This window comes from Leopardus geoffroyi, chromosome C3 (assembly GCF_018350155.1).
Source record: "Leopardus geoffroyi isolate Oge1 chromosome C3, O.geoffroyi_Oge1_pat1.0, whole genome shotgun sequence".
Taxonomy (NCBI): Eukaryota; Metazoa; Chordata; class Mammalia; order Carnivora; family Felidae; genus Leopardus; species Leopardus geoffroyi.
In genome coordinates this window covers 92,438,695-92,458,677 of record NC_059338.1, presented here as the reverse complement: position 1 = coordinate 92,458,677, position 19,983 = coordinate 92,438,695, and positions in this window count along the sequence as shown.

The window sequence follows — 19,983 nt, the reverse complement described above, 5'->3', positions numbered from 1 at the left end:
AGAAAAGCTTCCCTACTCTTTTTTCCATCTTCAATCAGGGTAATTCACCATTCAAATCTATTCTGAAAGAGGCCCAGAATTTATTTCAGCAAGCTCTGAGAAAGGAGGGAGCTCTCTGCAAAAGCAGCCCCTCTAGGGTTTGACTGGGGTTGAAAGTGTCCTGGGTTAGGTGCTACGTGTCCTTCAACCATTCATTCTGGCTGCCTTCTTCATCAGAACCATGTTTGCAAATCCCTTTATCTTCCTTTGACCCTGCTAGGCTGTACCCAAAGGAATACACTCTAATCCTCCTCAGCTTGTCTGGAGAGATTTAGCTCTCAAAGGAGTTTCAAAGAAAAGATTTTCAGCAGTCCTAAGGCGGGAAATGTATTGTTGTCTATAAAGAAATGGGTCACATTTACTTATTTTTTGTGATTCCTAAGTTTCCCAAAGTGTGTGTGTGTGTGTGTGTGTGTGTATAGGTGTTATCGCCATTTCAATGTTACAGGGAGAAATCTTAAACTTACATAAATTTGAAGACTACCTGTATATTCCAGATGAACTTGAATTAGGGAATATTCAGCACCAAAGAAATGCTCTTTTGTTATTTCCCAGCACAAAATTCATTCAGATTAAGAAAATTGTGCCTAATGGAAGTCCTAAGGGAATTTGCTTTCATGAGAAAACAAGAATTGTTTCAAATTAGATTACTTCATGGTAACACAGAACAGACCTTCTCCCAGGCACTTTGCACTTGGACTCACTCTTTGTTTCATTGCCATTTAAAATATTTCCTTTGCAAACTTATTTGTGCTTTCAACTGCATGAGATTTGTATCTAAGAAAACAGCATAGAAAGAGAAGCAAGTTGTCTCCCTTCAATAATAGACACTTTGGAATCACACCTGCTTCCAATTCCAACTTTGCCACATGCTGTTTGGGTAGACAGGGATATTTCTTCACCTCTCCAGAACCTCAAATTCTCCTTCTGTAGGAATGACGACAAAACACCTCCTGGGAGAGATTGTTTGTGAATAAGATAACACAGTCACAGTGCCTAGTGGCTGGTAGAAATTTTAAAGTTACTTTTCATTTTTAAGCCAAATCTTGTCCCAATTTCCCTAAATGCTGAAATAATTAAGATTGAAGTAAGAAAGTATTTATTCTATTATCTGTGTTTATCTCTTTGCTATGCTGACTTGACTCTTTCCCCATGGTTTATGCATTTCGGATATCTCCCATTATGTTTCTCTAATAAATATTCTTTGAATGTGACTTGTGGTAAATTAGAATAGGCTAGTTGCCTTTCTCTTTTCCTTTGGGGAAAAGAAATGTCAAATGACAATTACTAAAGAAGTCAACTTTCCCTAACCTGAACCCTATTGCTAATTTATGGATTTTCAAACTCACAGTTATATAAGTCAAATGGTACAGACATGTATGAATTTGGGGATTAATATGATGGAATAAAACATATTAAAATGTCCTCATCTCCATAAATTCCTTGTGTAGTTATCAATCAGCTGTGTGCCTTGGAACAGAACACTTAAATTGTTCTAGTTCCTCAACAACAAATGAGAAAGTATTATTATAGATATTGAAACCCAAAATAGCTGTTGGGACCAGACACACATTAATGAGCCAGGTGGGCCAGTTGGGTTTGACACTAAATGTTGGAAACTAATTAAAAAAATAAAAATAAAAAAAGGAGTCCAAACAGTGACCTTCACTTTTGATGATCTTGTCAGCCTCCTCCCAGTAGGATTCATCAGAAACAGGCATTCTCTGTAATAAATGACTTTAATGGATTCCCTTTCACACAGCTCAACTTGTCTGTTATTACTGTGGTTTTGTGGGAATCAAAAAATTCTTAGAATTTCTGAACAGTGGAGATCCCGAAAGATCCAGTACAGCTATACTAAAGCATAGGAGGAAAGATGATGAAAGAAATGTCTTTAAAAGGTAATTTTAAGATCATGAATCACATTTCATTGCTTTCAAGGAGGAAACTACAGTTCCCAAGCACTGTAGACTTCTCGGAATTCTCCCCGAGACTTAGGGAACTCAGCATGATGTACACAAATAACCAACTTGTCTTGATTCTCTTGTCTTCTTTCCCCAAATGGACATATGACTATATACATTTTTATGTGAGAAAATGTACATGTATTTGAATATATAATTGACTGCCCTTTTTCTTGTAATAGAAAAAAAAGCAAAACCTGTGTTCTACTGGTGTTATCACTCCTGATGATCATATATATCAAGGTTTTTTTTTAGTGGATACTTGATCTTTGGTGATTAATTTAAAATCTGTGATCTTTGCTGTGAATTTTGTCCGTATACATAAGTACTCCTATCCATGACATAAGAGCTTCCAGGAAACAAAATACATTGCCCCATTCTAACTCTATAACTCTAAGCAAATAGCCAACTTGAAACAACAGTTTTAAGTAAACAACATTATAATAAAACCTTGGAAGGCATTCTGTTTAGCAAGACAAGGCAGTAGAATGCACTTTTGAAGGATGATTATTGGTGGTGAGTAAGAGAGTATCTAAGAAACTAATAAAGCCACAGTACAGCAACAATCACTTTATTATTAGATGTTAAAGAACATCAAGGAAGATTTATATCTTCTTTTAACTTCACCCTGAGACAGTTTCAAATTCAATTGCTTGGTTGTTTTAGAGCAAAGCAGAAGTTCAAGAGGAGAATGTCTTTCAACAGGCTTATGATGATTTAGAGTAGGTTTAATCAACTTCTGGTCTCTCCAGAAAGATTACTGATGTGACTTAAAAAGCAGAATGTACATTGTTTTCAAACTCAGAGAGGAGGAGAGATGCTTAAAGCTCATTATGAACAAATGCATTTGCATGAAGCCTACTTCACATTCAGGGAGTGAGCAGAGATTCACAACATGGAATCCAAAACAGAGCATTAAGAATGTAAAACATGGTGTGGCTTCTAATGTAATAAACAGAATTCTAAAAGCCTCAAGGCTGTTGGCATAAATGATCTATTCTCTAACTGCAAACTTAATCCCCACCTTAAATAAATTTAAAATCTGTATGTGTATATGAGTAAGTAGTTTCTAAGTGAAAACCAGTGGCTCCTCTATCTGTCTGGGGATTTACATGAGATGTCTTTATTTTCTGAGTTCGGTCTATCATCTCACACTTTTTGGGCTTTTCGGGCTTTTCACACCCGAATTTGCAGCCACCCAAAACTATCCCCAATTCTCTGTATTCTGATTTGCTTTTCCTCCACTTGGAGTCACTGAAAACACTGTAGGATGCTCTTCCCACCCATTTTGCATGCATATGTCCTAATTATCCTTCAAGGCCCAATTCCAGTATTATCTCTTTCAGAAAACCTTCCCTTGTCTTCCCAGATGCAAGTAGCATATCCCTTTGGAACCCCCCATAGCTGTAATATGTGCATAATGATAACACTTTCTACTTTACACTGTGGCCATCTCTGGATCCTGTTTCTTATTTCCTTGACTGGCTCCTCTAATTCAACTTTGCATATCTCACATTACTTACAACAGTCTCTTGTCCTCATGAGATTTCCCTTAAAATTAGTCAGAGGAACCTACAATTTCAAACACTGTTATTTCTAGGTACACAAAATAGAGGATGGTCAGTTTTCATTCATTTATTTCACAAATGTTTATTAGGTGCCTGCTAGTGCCAAACACTGTTCTAGATACTGGGAATTCATAGATGAACAGGATCACTTATCTTCTAGTGAAGAAATAAATAAGAAAAAATATATAATTCTAAATAGTATATATCACAAATTAAGATGATGGGATAGTATGTGGCTGGATGAGGAAGTATTGCTAAGGCTAAAATCAAAATCACAAAAAGGAAGCAACTAGCTATTTAGAGATCAGGGAGAAAGACATAACATTCCAAGAAGAAAGGTGACATTGAGGAAAATTATAAGGCAGTGAAGTTTGACATATGTGTCAGTCAGGATTTGGACAGGGAAGGAGAAATCATTCCAGATTTTTCAAGCAGAAAGGGATTTAACACAGGGAATCAGAGGCTTTGAAAGGCTTTGTGATCAAAAGTCAGAAATAGCCCTCTGTGGCATGTGGAAAATCTGCATGTAGAGGAACCAAAGGAAACTACCAACAAATGTGTAATTCTCAGAAGGACATCCAAAAGCAAATATAGGTGACATTACAACAGGTAGGCATCTTTAATGGAAATGACTCGGGAGGCAAGCGCAAAGTTTTAGACACACTATCCTTGCAAAGTCTATAGGGGATGGGACCCAGCGCACAAGTGGAGGGGTTGGCTTTGATGGGAATGAAGACATTTCATCCAGAGTGAGAAAAGAGAAGGCAGGGGTTGTAGGAGTAGATGCAGGTGGCACTGTAGGTTTTGGAGTCTGGAAAAGGAAGTGTTCCTCTCCGGGAGATTTTATTTAGTTTCAATGATGAATGAAGTAAGGTCACTAGCTGACAAGGTAAAGTTGGAAAAGTAGGAAGTAGAGATGCAGGGATTGGAGGTGAGAAAAGAAGCTATGGAATAGTCATATTGGAAAGTGGAAAAGCTAAGGAAGTGATGTGAAACTGAACAGAAATACTGAGTATCTATGTGTGATTCAAAATCATGATTTTAAGATGAAAGCAGCCATCAGCAAACTTGCTCATTTCTCCACAAATGTCTGGCTCCTGGAATGTGGGCAAAAATAGGTAAATAGTTTGATTTAATTAGCCTTGAGGATTTTTGAAGTGAGCACAATATAGGGAGAGAGGAATGAGGTGTAAATAAATTCAAGTGTTTTCAAGGATGTGTTGGCAATGATGAATGATGGAAGCTACAAGAGAGACGTGAAAACATGAGAAGGTTGATACAAGCAAGTGGTAGAATCCATGAATTAGAGGCTTTGATAGATTCTGGATTTAACTGGCAGAGTATTGCTATAAGTGTGCTGGATGTATAGAAGGTAGTGGTCAGAAAGTAGGTCAGGCAGAAGTAGGACAGTTGTTGGAGAGGATGAGGTCAAAGGAATGTCCTTGAAAGAGTGTCAGGTTGCTCCGAGTCTTTGGAAGGCTATTGAGATAAAAAGACCCCAACATTCTCATGCTTGTGATTCAACTCTCCATGTATCTTCTTATAATATTATTATTTCTTATCTATTTAAGAGAATAAAAATTTTAGAGTGAATTAGAAATTAACACGAATATTAAAAAGCCAGTAGAGATAAAGCAGATAAGATAGTAGAAAATCAATCCTGATTTATTTTTTAAAAATATCTTTAAAGGCCAACTGAGACTCTTTGCTTGAACTTAAAGACCTAAAATAAATTAACTGTGCAATAACAAGCTGAGTCTGGGCTCCAGGAAAAAAAATCCCATAAGAAACTGGGTCATGACTGAGGTTCACAGAATCACAAGCAGAGGATCTTTTGCCCTGCACCTTGGGCAAGAATTGAATTACAATGATGGTGATAATTAAAAACATGGTACAATAGCAATGGTGATGATGACACTGAGTGCTTAGTATGTGCCAAACATTTTATTGGATTATTTTTCCATTTAATTATCTCAATAATATATTGTGCAGAAAAAAGAAACTAAAACCCAGATAAGTAACTTGCTCAAGTAAACAAAACTAGTAAGCTTAAAACTCTAGGCATTTGGACTCCACAGGTCTCCCTCTTAATGACTTCACGGTACCACTTCCCACTGTAATGTGTGAAAGAAACAGAACAGCTGTTCAAGCCAGTCTTTCCTGTTAGCTAACTGAAGACTGACAAGTCAGAGGTTATGATGGGGAAAAAAAAGCAAAGCCGCATGATTCAAACAGACCAGGGTAGGAATTATAGTCTGGCCACATATTTACCAGGTGATCTTGGGCAAATAACTTAACTGCTTTGGATCTCAGTTTCTTATCTGTAAAGACAGAGCAAATATCAATGCCTTACTAGCATGAATGGAAAGATTGAATGAGATAGCATCTGTGTAGCTCTTAGTATATTTCTTACTCCTTTGTCTAGGTGAAGGGAATGGAACCTATTCATCTCTATGTTACCTAAAATATCTAGTAAGTACCTTGTAGATAATTAGTGACACAAATGAATGGATTGATGGATAATGGACGGGCAGTTTGAGGTTATGGTAGAGGAAAAAAAAGAGGGGTGTGGAAGAGATAAGAGAGACACTACTCACTGACTGCCCATCTACCCCAGGTCCCATACTCTCAGCCCTTTGCAGATGGGCAGTATCTCATGACTAGTTTGGCCGATGAGCTATGAACAGAAGTGATATATGAACTTTCAGTCCAAAGCATTTAAGAGTCAGAGTCAGTGAGTGACTTTCCAGCTCTCTCCTGCCCCACTGCAGCAACTGTACAAAACCTGTATTGAAACAAAAGAGCCACAGGATGGGAGCAGCCAGGATGCCTGAGGTACTACAAGGAAGAAGTCTGCCTTGGAGATGCAAAATCCCAACCACACTTTGAACAAGATATCATTTTATTGAGTTAATTTGTTTCTGCAGCATAACCAAGCTTATTCTGCATCACATAAAAAACTTTTTTTGCCAAAAAATTATCTTTCTGGCATGTCAAATTGTTGAATTTATGACCAAGATCAAAATAATTATAAATAATGTCAAGGATAAGAAGAAAAAAAAACTTGAACAGAAAAAGTGCCTTGAATAAAATTTGGTAATTTCAACAGTTTCACAGAATAAATTACTGATGCTATATAATAATTAAAAGGCACCATCTAGTTAAGCTCTGAGATTTATATTTCAGGGTATTAGAATATTTTATTAGAGCTCATTTTCTCACATATTTCAGACCTCAGGTATGAAGAGATCTCAAAGGTCATCAAATATGACTTCCTTACTGATGAAAAAATATGAGGGTCACAGCCTTAACTGAGTTTCCCAAGCACCTTAGCAACTCAAGAGCAGAACTGGTCTTAAAACACCCCATCTATTAAGCCTCAGCCATATCTTTCTAACCCTGCACCCAGATACTTTTTCCATCATTATAATTGCCTAATGATACCTGTGTGCTCTGAAAGAGTTAATGTATCTTCCAAAGGGTTATTATTATTGTTATTATTTTAAGTTCTGAAGAAAGCCAAACTGGATAACAGCCATCAGAGTATTTGATCCTTCTTAAGGGTGCTCATCCAGAAAATGTTAGAAGATGAAAGATATCCACAGAGAATCTCAGTAAAATACTTCTAAGAAAAAAAATGAACTCTAGCTACCCAATTGAGAATTTACATAAGTCTTTAGGGGATTGATGCCAGTGAAGTCAGCAGTTCTCTCAGGAGGATAATGGGATCGTGTCTTAATTCTCTTCATTTTTTATTTTTGAAGTTCTACCACTAGGTGTATCTGAATGAGTCAGCAGAAAATGAATCTTGTTAAAGAGCTGGTCTGTGAAATTCAGTGTTTATCACATAGTGATTACTTATCTGTTTGGAGCAGTTTTCTAAGTTTTCTGCAGAGCCCAACTTTTTCTATTCTCTGGTTTTCCCTGCTTCCTTAAAAAAAAATAGTCCGAAGGCCCCTACCTAAAGTATTAAGAAATTTTTATCTCCCTTCAAGAAACTCAAGAGATTTTGTTAACCAGAATATTATGAACAAGTGGCAGTGCCATATTTTTCTCACAATTTATCAGAATTTCAGGAGCTTTTGATTAATTGAGGTTTTTGGGATAGCAAATGTTTTCTGTGTAGAAATAAAACATTGCAAATAATAAAAATAAAATTAAAAACACACCTGTGGTTACAAACGTTCTCTCCATGAAGGCATACCATGTAGAGGAAGCGTGTCATGATGAACAGAAAGCAGTGGATTCCCCAAATACTTCCCCAGATTTGTGTATTTTGCTCCAGCTTTATTTGGTTTATCATGAGTTTTATCAGTGAAAAAATAATGAATGAAGAAGAAAGAAAAATTAATATGGCTCTTTCAATAGTAATTATCCCTGGAATTTCCAAACCATTGCTCTGCTCTATCCCTGAGATTCCAATTGAGGCCTTTGCTGTGCCTGAGTCAAACAGGGATGTGTATTCATACCCTTGTACAAATCTACTTCCTATCAAATATTTGAGTGTTTGCCAATTAAATGGAAGTATCTCCAAATTTTGATTTATATTGCTTTGATTATTAGTTGTATTAAGCATCTTCTTACATGGCTTACTAGCCATTATCTTTTGTCTTCTGTGATTTTTCTTTTCCAAAATATTTCTCACCTCTTATTTGTGAATTTTTAGGATTTTTATGAACATCAGTAACCCCTTATATGTTAAGTACATAGAAAATATTTTTTCCCAGACAGGCGTTTATATATTGTTTGTATATAGCTTCATTGACTATATACAAAGGTTTTTATTTGTCCTATATCAAACATGCCAGTCTTGTCTTTTATAGCTTTTGGGTGTGATTCACGCTTAGAAAGTCCTTCCCTATCCCAAGATATAAAAGTATTCTCCTGGGTGCCTGGGTGGCTCAGTTGGTTAAGCATCTGATTGTTGATTTTGGCTCAGGTCATGAGCTCATGGTTTTGTGAGTTTGAGCCCCACATCAGGCTCTGTGCACTGACTGCTGAGCTTGCTTGGGATTCTCCCTCTCCTCTGTCTCTGCCTCTCTCTCTCTCCCTAAAATATAAATAAATAAACTTAAAAAAATATTCTGCTAAATTTTCTGCTGGTGTTTTCCCAGTTCTCTCTAATGCCAACCCTATGCATCTAGTCATATAACCGTATAACTATATGACTAGCTATAAACCATAATGGTGAAGAACACAAATTCCAAAACCAGTTGTTTTGGTTCACTTATTACCAACTGTAATGACCTTGTATTACTACTCTGGGAAAAGCGGTAATAGTAGTCATTGTCTGTAGTAAAATATTATTGTTTTAATATTAATATTCATTCATACAAAGTGTTTTGAACGGTGTTCCATAAACATCATTTATCTCTGTGAGCCTCATCTGAGAACAGTTCCTGGCGTATAGTTCGCACTCAGCAAATAAAAAGCTAATCAATTCACTCAAAATATGTTTTCCTCATTATGCTTTTCCATCAATTATTTATTACAAAATCTGTGTGGCCACAGTCCGTATAATCATCTCAACAACTCTTAGCATGAATAGCTGTTGTGCTTCCTGGTCAGTCTTGAAACTCTTGGATGCAACATACGAGACAGTTTTGCAGTAAGATTTAAGCCAGTCTGTGTGAGGTTAAAATGTGGTCTTTCCTCACATATGCCACCATGGCCGCAATTCTTTGTAAGGCAATGAACATTTGTTAGCCTGGAGGTTTAAATAAGGACCTTCCATCTTTTTCTTTCAAGTGTTGATGTATTTTCATCTTACAGCCTCTACCTGGTAGCTTGGTGATGATATGCATGATTATTGGAAAGAATCCACCATTCTTTGACACCAATAAATCAGACGCTCAACTATGAGATGTGGGGGGAGAGGGGTTGCCCTGGAGGATCTTACAGCTTCACAAGAAGGAAAAGAATGAAATTGAAAAGACATAAAAATACAAAACCCCAAATATCTGTGTGATAGATTTTCTGAAGCTATTCGGAGAAGTCAGGGTAGTATCTCCCTCAAATTATCAGATAACCCTCCTTCCAGCAAATGTTTAAACTGCAGAGACTCAATGCTTGCCTTAGGTCCATCTGCTGTTCATTTCCCGTGAGCCACTAAAGCTATAAAAGATGGGCTTTTCCCTCCTTCACTATTACATTTTCTTTCTAGCCAGATCAGCAAACCTCATGGCTTAGCCATCACAGAAAACGCTTCACATGCTTCTTCTAGGCTTTGGTCTTCTTATTAACAGATAGGAACTAGAGGGACTTTGGAAATTCCTTCTTAGAGAAGTCTTTACCTCCAAGGGGGCTCAAACTAGCAGGAGAGTTAGATTCCCTATGTATCTCTAATTACCACCATATTTAATTTGCTTAAATTTAATACAATGTGCAAAGCATACAGCACATGGTAATCATCAAGGGTATTATAGGAACTCAGAGAAAGGTACCTACTTGAGACAGGGATTAAAAAGGCTTCTGAGACAGTGATGCACACATTGAGTTATAATGGATAATAAATGGCACTAGATGGTAATGTAGGTACATATTGGTGAGAAGAGGGATATATCAAGAATAGGAATGGCATGGACAAAGGTATATATGCAAGATGGAATGTACCAAGTCATCACTAGCATGGTTCTTGGGCTTTATCCTGTAGGGAATGAGGTATCATCCACAGTTTTAATCAGTCAGGCTCATGGTTAGTTCTACATTTTGGCCAGATATCTTTGATAAATGCACGGAGGATATACTTGAGTGGGATAACCTGAGGAGCAGGAAGACACACTGGGGGGCTCTTTTACAAGTTCAGATAACAGGTTAATGTAGCTTTAACCACAGAAGTGGCCAATGGGTTTGGAGAACGGAGGCCAGATAGGAGGATTATTCAGATATGAGGTTTGGTAATTTGTGGGATGAGGAGGAAGATGATGGGGGTGAAGTTAAGGATGACAAGCTAGGTCATCTATATGAATAGTGGTACCACAAAATAAATTAGAAAATATGGGCAGAGAAACACTATCTATCTACCTACAAATGATTGAGTACTTACCATGTTCCAGGCACTACACTAGCTCTTTACACTTAATTAGTTCCCCAAAATAGGTGTTCACAATAGGTGTTTTTATCTCCATTTTATACAGAGAGAGACTAAGGCTTGGAAATTTTAAATAGCTTGAGCAAGATATAAGAGCTAATTAGTGATGAACTCAGGATTGGAACATCTGTCTGATTCCAAAGCTTTAGCTTCTTTTCCGCACTGCCCTTTTTGTAGCATTTCAACAAGGAGAAAATTTGAAGATACTAAAAATGACTTAAGATACCATGGCAATGACTGAGTTGCTTATTCAAATTCATTGTCACCTTTTTCCTTTCAAACAGAATCCTTGTTTGGGGGAGGTAGTGATGTGCCAAGCTCTAGAGGAAGAATTGTGTCTTGTCTTTCCTTGCAGACAGGACAGTATGGTGACCAATAATACATAAACAGAAATTGTTGCGTGTAGGAGATCTCCGTGGGAAGATGGCTATCTAAGCTGTTAGATACACTTTTTACAAAATTAAAGTATAATTGACATATACTATTGTATTAGTTTCAGGTGTGCATCATAGTGATTTTTATACATTATAAATGATCCCCATGAGAAGTGTAGTTACATCTGTTACCATACAAAGTTATTACAATATTATTGGTTATAATAATGCCCCTTTGGTTTCTTCCTTTCTTCTTTCCTATTTCCAAGTATGCGGACTTGATGACTAGAGCAACAGTGACCATTTTTTGATCATGAGGCAACTCTTTGGATGGACTCAAGTGCTAAACAAGGAAGAGCAGAAAGATCAAAGGAGTCTGGGCCACTGTTGCCACTACAGAAGTTCTGCACCAGCTCCAGAATGCCTCTTCCCAGTCATAGTGATATTCCAGGAAAGAACCCACCTAACTTTTTAAAACCACTGTTTTTCTAGTCTGTACACAAGCAGTCAAACAAGTGCCCCATGTGTTAGTCCCTTCCCACAGGCTCTGAAATGAAAGAAAAAGATTAAAAGACAGAAGTGGATATAGATAAGTTTTGAGGGGAGGCAGAACAGTTAAGGGAGATTAAACTTGATGGCTTCCACTGTTAGGATGAAGTAAGAGGTAATGTCTACTGAGATTGAGTGTGATAGGGCTTGGAGTAGGGAGATTTTTAATCACTTTAATGGTGTGCTAAGATGAAATACTGTACTAACTGCTGATCTAATGTACCTTGCCTACTTTGTGCTATAATCTGTCTTTTAAAAAAATGGATGGCTTTTCTCCCTTTCTGAACATAAAGAACATTTGGTTTTTGTAGTTGTGCAGACTAATTCCATTTTGGAAGCTCATCATGAACCTTTTCAATTTTTCAGTGGTAATACTAATAACCTGCAAGCTGGTTCAACCTGAAGAACATTCTTCCTTTTTTATACTTCAAAAGAGCTAGAAGAACCTTACTTGACCTCAAAAAATCTTCAAAGTGGATCTGGAGGCAGTGAGACAACAAGCGAAACTTTTGAGGTAAACATTAGCACTTATCTGAAGAGCCTCTTCTCCATCAGCTTAAAAGAAAGTGATTGAGATAAGATGATTTCTGGGAAAGACTCTAAGGCTTGCTTAAAAAAAAAAATTTTTTTTTTTTGCCTTTTTGAGGTGTTTAATTAATTTTAAGTCAATTTTTCAGTGTACTTGGAATAATCAATATTCTCAGATTTTTATCACTAGCTTCTTGGCTACAGTTCCTAAATTCACTGCATCTTGATTTATGCTCAAGCATGGGTGGCTGTGAGATGAATTTTTATTTTTATCAGCACTGGCTTTAATTATAGGATCCCATCATGTTTTTGTTTTCCTAGTCAGGATTCATATTCTTAGGAACACACCCTTTCAAGAGGAAATGTTTTTATCCTCCAAAGTACTTTGTGATTATTCAACCTTATTTTCCCAAATCCGAACTTATGATGGATTGAAATAATGGGCATTGAGGAGGGCACTTGTTGGGATGAGCACCGGATGTTGTATGGAAACCAATTTGTCAATAAATTATATTAAAAAAAAGAAATGTGTGGGGGGGAAGAGAGAATCACTGCAAAATCTGAAACATCATTATTAAATAACAAATGACACACACACACACATACACACACACCATTGCTAAAAAAAGGGTATATGTTTAAGATTACGGAATCAACCTTGAGTGTAATTTTTCAATATTATTTGTTTATGCGTCTGTTCTTTCTAGTGCTCACTTAGTTGCATGTGTGTGTGCTGACAGCACCTGAGATCTACTCTCTTAGCAAATTTCTAGTATACAATACAATATTATTAACTATAGTCACCATGTTGTACATTAGATCTCTAGAACTTACTCATCCCACGTAACTGTACCCTTTGACCAACATCTCCCCATTTCCCCCACTTCCCCCCTCTGGTACTCTGGTAACCACCATTCTACCCTCTGCTTCTATGAACTTGACTTTTTTCAGATTCTACATATAAAAGATTATACAGCTTTTTCTTTCTGTTTCTGGCTTATTCCACTTAGCATAATGTCCTCCAAGTTCTTCCATGTTGTTGTAAATGGTAGGATTTCTTTATTTATATATAGAACACAACTTCTTTTTTTTAAATATTTTTTTTTCAATGTTTTTATTTATTTTTGGGACAGAGAGAGACAGAGCATGAATGGGGGAGGGGCAGAGAGAGAGGGAGACACAGAATCAGAAACAGGCTCCAGGCTCTGAGCCATCAGCCCAGAGCCCGACGCGGGGCTCGAACTCACGGACCGCGAGATCGTGACCTGGCTGAAGTCGGACGCTTAACCGACTGCGCCACCCAGGCGCCCCCACAACTTCTTTATCCATTTATCCAATGATGGACATTTAGATTGTTTCCATATTTTGGCTGTTGTGAATAATGTGAGTGCAGATGTCTCTTTGAGGTACTGATTTAATTTCCTTTAAATATATACTCAGAAGAGAGATTGCTAGGTCATATGGTGGTTCTATTTTTAATTTTTTGAAGAACCTCCATGCTATTTTCCATAACGGCTGTACTATTAAGATTTTTATGGTGAAGGTGTGCAATAAGAAGTAGAATATGCGTCTGTTTTAGAGAAGCCTGGGCTAGTAATATAAAATAGGTCGTGATGAGCACATGTAAAGAGTATTTAAAATTGTCCCAATAAAAAAGCTAACCCAAGAGGAGCATGTGGAAACCAAAGAAAATCAATAATGACACAGCACCAATCACCTATCTCCTATTCTTAGATCAGAGGGTTTTTTGTTTCTTTAAGACTCAATTAATTTCCAGCTTCCCAATGACACCTGTGTGGTCACCAGTACCCAAGCCACTCTCTCCTTTCAGTGATGGTTGGAGTGATCCTTTCAGGATGGTTACTGTGATTTTGTCACCAAATTTCTTAAAGATAAAGAGCATATTTCTTTGTGCCTCTGTACCTAACATAGCTCCTTCACAGATCAGTACGTGTTTGTGGATAAAAATGATGACCACCTGTTTTGACCTTCAGAAAATGCAAGCTAATAATAGACAAGGAGCTTTGGCAGATGTGACAATCAAAATCACTGTCATACTACTTTGTGTATTAAGAGAAAAAAAAAAGCGTTCAGAATTATCCATGCTCTGAGCTTAGCCATAGCAGTACAGACTGCATAAAAGAAACCAGACATTCTTTTTTACGAGTAGTTTTATAAAAGAGCCAGGAAGCAGGTTTTCCCTTAAGACAGGTTGTATTATACAAATCCAAATGCTATATGGAAACTCTGTGAGTGAAACTCTTTCTGGTTATACTTATTCAACTATCCAAACTTAATTAAACCCTCAATCACTTTCCCTGGAACTGAGATGATAAGATGAGACTCAATGATCTGTAATATCTGGAATCTCCTCTCATTTCCCCCCATTTTTCCCTGATGGGTGCAACATTAGCAATTTTTCCTCCAACCTTTGAGGAGATTGTTGTTTATAAAGGATATACTGTGTTCTTACTGGTAGCGCCATTATTTCACAGTTTATTTCCCTCAGAATTCTCAGGTGAATACCAGGGAATACTGGTGATTTATAGTATTTGAGTTCCTCAAAGTTACTCAAGAACTGAATCCTTACAGACTGATACACACCTGAGTTTCCCATAAAGAATATTTGTGGTGTAGAAATGTAAGGATTTCAGTCTCTGCTCACCATGTTAGAACATATTACCAAAGAAGGCTTTTCACTAAAAGTGGTCTCTCCTATGATCTTTGGCCGTAGTTTACAAAAATAAAATATTAGAAACCTATTTTCATTTTATTTAATGAGATATTTTACATTTTCATATGATTTTAGGGCCCAAAGGACCTTGTGCAGAGTTCAGACTCTTGCCCCATGTTCAGATCTTACCCCTCAAACTGGTGAGGCAAACTCTTGATATTAGGAGTGATAGCTCCCAGAACACAGCAGGGCTCCAGGACTTTCTCAATACTGGTGACAACTCTTCACTCATGTTGGATAATGGAGTGGACATGTGTTTTTGTTGTTTCTACCCAGCATCCATATACTCTTCTTCTGAAAATAACCCCTCAGTGTGAGAGGGTCACCCCCATCCCTACTTTTGGTTCATGTTGGCTCAGATGGAGTTGACCTCACTACCTGGCCCCAGGAGTTGGGATAGGCCTAGATGGGCCAGTGGGAGCACTACATTATGTTGGCCACAGTGACTGATGTAGGGATGGCATATCCCTTAAGCCAGACTAAAACTCTCAACCCTGGTTTGTTGCTGGGAGGCCCTCCACATGCTCTGAAGAGTGACTATTCTGGAAGATCACACAGCATATCTTGGCTGTCCTCTCATCACTTTCCCTGTAACCAGGATTAAATCCAAACTTACCTTGGCTCATAAAGCCATTGTGATCTAACTCCTGCCTACCTCATGGATCTCATCACCTGATATTTCTTCACACTCACTACATCTGTACCTCAAACACAGCTCTGCTGATTTCCATCTTTGAAGCTGTGAACTTTCTCTTCTATCCCTTTGCAATATTCTTTCCCTAGATTATACCTGGCTACATTTTTAGAAATAATAATGCATGCCTAAGTCAAATGCCTCTTATAAAAACAGGCTCTTCTGGATGATAAAACAAAGTAGTCATCATATTTACTTTGCCCCACATTATTATATACATTCCCTCCATCATCTTCTTCATGTTAATTGCCGAGGCCCAAATTACTCTGTTTATTCACTTCTTTATTTTCCCTTTTATCACCAGAACATAAGCTGTTTAAAGGAAAAAACATTAATTATCTAGGTCATCATTGTACATGTCCCCTATTCCATACATATCAGGTTCTCAATTACTATTTGTTGACTGACCAAGGAGTTCCCTTTTGCTGGGCTTGTTAAACTGGCAAAATGTCAGCGGGAGGCTGCTAGTGTCAAACTGTTAGCCAACAAGCACAGGGGAAAGGAAAGCTGAGAAATGGAGAGAGACAGATTCCCAATAGTGTAATCAAAAGCCATATACCCTGGGATGTTCATTATAAAAGCCAACAAATTCTCCTTTATGCTTAATTCACCTCCAGTTAGGTTTGTGTCACTTGTAACCAACAGAGTTCCAACAGAGAAGTATGTGAAAGGTCTTGGAAAAAGCAAAGTGCCATGTTCATGTAAACTATGTGTTCCTGCACAATATCCATGTCCTGTCATACCACATGTGTTTCTCTTTTTCTTTCTTTGGCCAGAATTTAGTTATCTGAAAGGGTGAGAGAACTTATGTGAAGATATTCAGGTGATTTAGCAGTGAAAAATTATTTGCAATGTATCTACAAAGCACAACCTCTATAACTAGTTTGGGGAAATCATTTCATAATCCATATGTATATCAAAACATCATGTTGTATGCTTTAAACATATACAATGTCTATTTATCAATCACACCTCAACAAAGCTGGAAAAAATTTTTGAAGAAGGAAGCAAACATAAACTATGTTTTAAGGTAGTCAGAATAACTGACTATATCGTAGTCTATGGTATTTTTATCAATGTGTTTAGTTTAAAAGGTGAATTTGGTACCTCCCCTTCTAGGCATAACAGAGTAGCTGTACTAGACTTGTGTTCACAACATAAATCGCTATAAATACACAAAATACCAACACCACAATACTGCACACAAACACATAACACTGAAACAATGCACACCCAACACATATACTACCCATAACAGACACCACATAAACCACTCACACACTGGAAAAAATGCTCTAAATAAACAAAAATTAGTAGCAAATAAAAATAGATAAAATATGTGAGACTTTTTTTTTTAAGGAATTGAACAACGAGCAGCACAGTATCAAACTCCCAATGAGAAGGGAAACACACAAGATAGGAATCATGGTTACATCTGCTGCAAAACATGGAGAAGAAGCCCATGTAGGGTAGTAGTTACACTATGTTAAGGAGCCAGATATTAGAACTGCCAGTTTCTGAAGTGGCTGGAATTTGTAGGGCAGGATACCTGAGAAGAAAGAGCTTCAAGGGACGATGATGGGAGGTGGGATAAAGGGTGCATGAGATTCAATAATTATATAAAATATAAATGGACCAAATACTTCAATTAAAGGGCAGAGATTTACCAGTAAGAAGATCTATTTCCATCTACAAGAAATTCACTTTAAATATAAAGACAAAAAGAATTTGAAAATAAAAGGATAGGAAAAATACACCAAGAAAACAGTAAGCATTAGAAGTCTGGAATAGCCATTTTAATATTAGACAAAACATACTTTGAGACAGGAGTATTGCCAGTGATATCCCTAAATTTAAAAACATGAGTTTATACTGAAATGTTAAATTCTAAGCCAAACCCATAGGGCACTTTCCATATTTCAAACTCTCCTCTCCAAAAGTGAGAAACCTGGCTTCCATTCCCCACCATATATTAAAAATTTGCTCAAACCTACATAGAATATAGCTTCAAAATAACGAACAAATATTATTATGAAAAGCAAGTCTACAGAGGCAGGAAATATACAAAATGATCTTGGAACATCTAGTAGGGCCAGAATATAAGGAAGTGCTCAAGATCAAACAGACAGAAACCACATTTATAGGAGTACATCAAAGGGACAGAGGATCCAACTGAAAGAGCTCTCAGGGGACAAGCTGGCACAACCTGAGCAGAAAAATAAATAAGGTATTATTGGATTATAACCCAAAGAACAAAATAAATATCCATGAGGCCATACTGATATAAATAAATGAATACATAAATGAAGGAAAAGAGACAAATCTGCCATGAAAGAGTTCAAAATAATTTATGTAGATACTTCACCCTCAAGGAAAGAGAAAACATTGTGGGCTTTGGGTAGTGACTTCCTTTGAAAGAGTACAATATAGAAGGAGTCAGGCAGGGAGTGGGGGATAAACTTACTGTGAAGAAACCTGATAAACAGTCCTTCTGCAACATGACCAAGGTCAATATCAATAGTGAAAAATTATATTGCCAGTATGTACCCTTGATATGATGTGACAAAGATGTCATTTTATCTTTTCCTCTAAAAAACACAATCCCAGTCTGTTTATAAGAAAAACATCAAATAATGGAGAAAGACAGGAGGAACAAGAGGAAGGAAAGAAAAGGGATTACCCTCTAGAGTCTGGGCTAAAGGAAAAAAACAAAGAAATGAAGGAAAAATCAGGAGAGAATATTTGAAGAATAATGGACTCCTCTTTGGCTTCCAGGGCCTTCTTCAAAGCACCACATTCAAGCATTAGATGTTACTTATTTTTTTTTTTTTTTTTTTATTTATTATTTTTTTTTAATTTATTTTTTTTTATTATATGAAATTTATTGTCAAATTGGTTTCCATACAACACCCAGTGCTCATCCCAAAAGGTGCCCTCCTCAATACCCATCACCCACCCTCTCCTCCCTCCCACCCCCCATCAACCCTCAGTTTGTTCTCAGTTTTTAACAGTCTCTTAAGCTTTGGCTCTCTCCCACTCTAACCTCTTTTTTTTCTTTTTTCCTCCCCCTCCCCCATGGGTTCCTGCCAAGTTTCTCAGGATCCACATAAGAGTGAAACCATATGGTATCTGTCTTTCTCTGTACGGCTTATTTCACTTAGCATCACACTCTCCAGTTCCATCCACGTTGCTACAAAAGGCCATATTTCATTTTTTCTCATTGCCACGTAGTATTCCATTGTGTATATAAACCACAATTTCTTTATCCATTCATCAGTTGATGGACATTTAGGCTCTTTCCATAATTTGGCTATTGTTGAGAGTGCTGCTATGAACATTGGGGTACAAGTGCCCCTATGCATCAGCACTCCTGTATCCCTTGGATAAATTCCTAGCAGTGCTATTGCTGGGTCATAGGGTAGGTCTATTTTTAATTTTCTGAGGAACCTCCACACTGCTTTCCAGAGCGGCTGCACCAATTTGCATTCCCACCAACAGTGCAAGAGGGTTCCCGTTTCTCCACATCCTCTCCAGCATCTATAGTCTCCTGATTTGTTCATTTTGGCCACTCTGACTGGCGTGAGGTGATACCTGAGTGTGGTTTTGATTTGTATTTCCCTGATAAGGAGCGACACTGAACATCTTTTCATGTGCCTGTTGGCCATCCGGATGTCTTCTTTAGAGAAGTGTCTATTCATGTTTTCTGCCCATTTCTTCACTGGGTGATTTGTTTTTCGGGTGTGGAGTTTGGTGAGCTCTTTATAGATTCTGGATACTAGCCCTTTGTCCGATATGTCATTTGCAAATATCTTTTCCCATTCCGTTGGTTGCCTTTTAGTTTTGTTGGTTGTTTCCTTTGCTGTGCAGAAGCTTTTTATCTTCATAAGGTCCCAGTAATTCACTTTTGCTTTTAATTCCCTTGCCTTTGGGGATGTGTCGAGTAAGAGATTGCTACAGCTGAGGTCAGAGAGGTCTTTTCCTGCTTTCTCCTCTAAGGTTTTGATGGTTTCCTGTCTCACATTCAGGTCCTTTATCCATTTCGAGTTTATTTTTGTGAATGGTGTGAGGAAGTGGTCTAGTTTCAACCTTCTGCATGTTGCTGTCCAGTTCTCCCAGCACCATTTGTTAAAGAGGCTGTCTTTTTTCCATTGGATGTTCTTTCCTGCTTTGTCAAAGATGAGTTGGCCATACGTTTGTGGGTCTAGTTCTGGGGTTTCTATTCTATTCCATTGGTCTATGTGTCTGTTTTTGTGCCATAGATGTTACTTAGACTGAGGTCTTCAACATCAGTGTGGGAGAAGAAGGACTTATAACCATGAAAATCTGAGTGCCAACCCTGACTTGCCCTTCCCAGCTGAGTACATTCAAATACTCTCTACCCCCAACGTGGGGCTCAAACTCATGACCCTGAGATCAAGAGCTACATGTTCCACTGACTAAGCC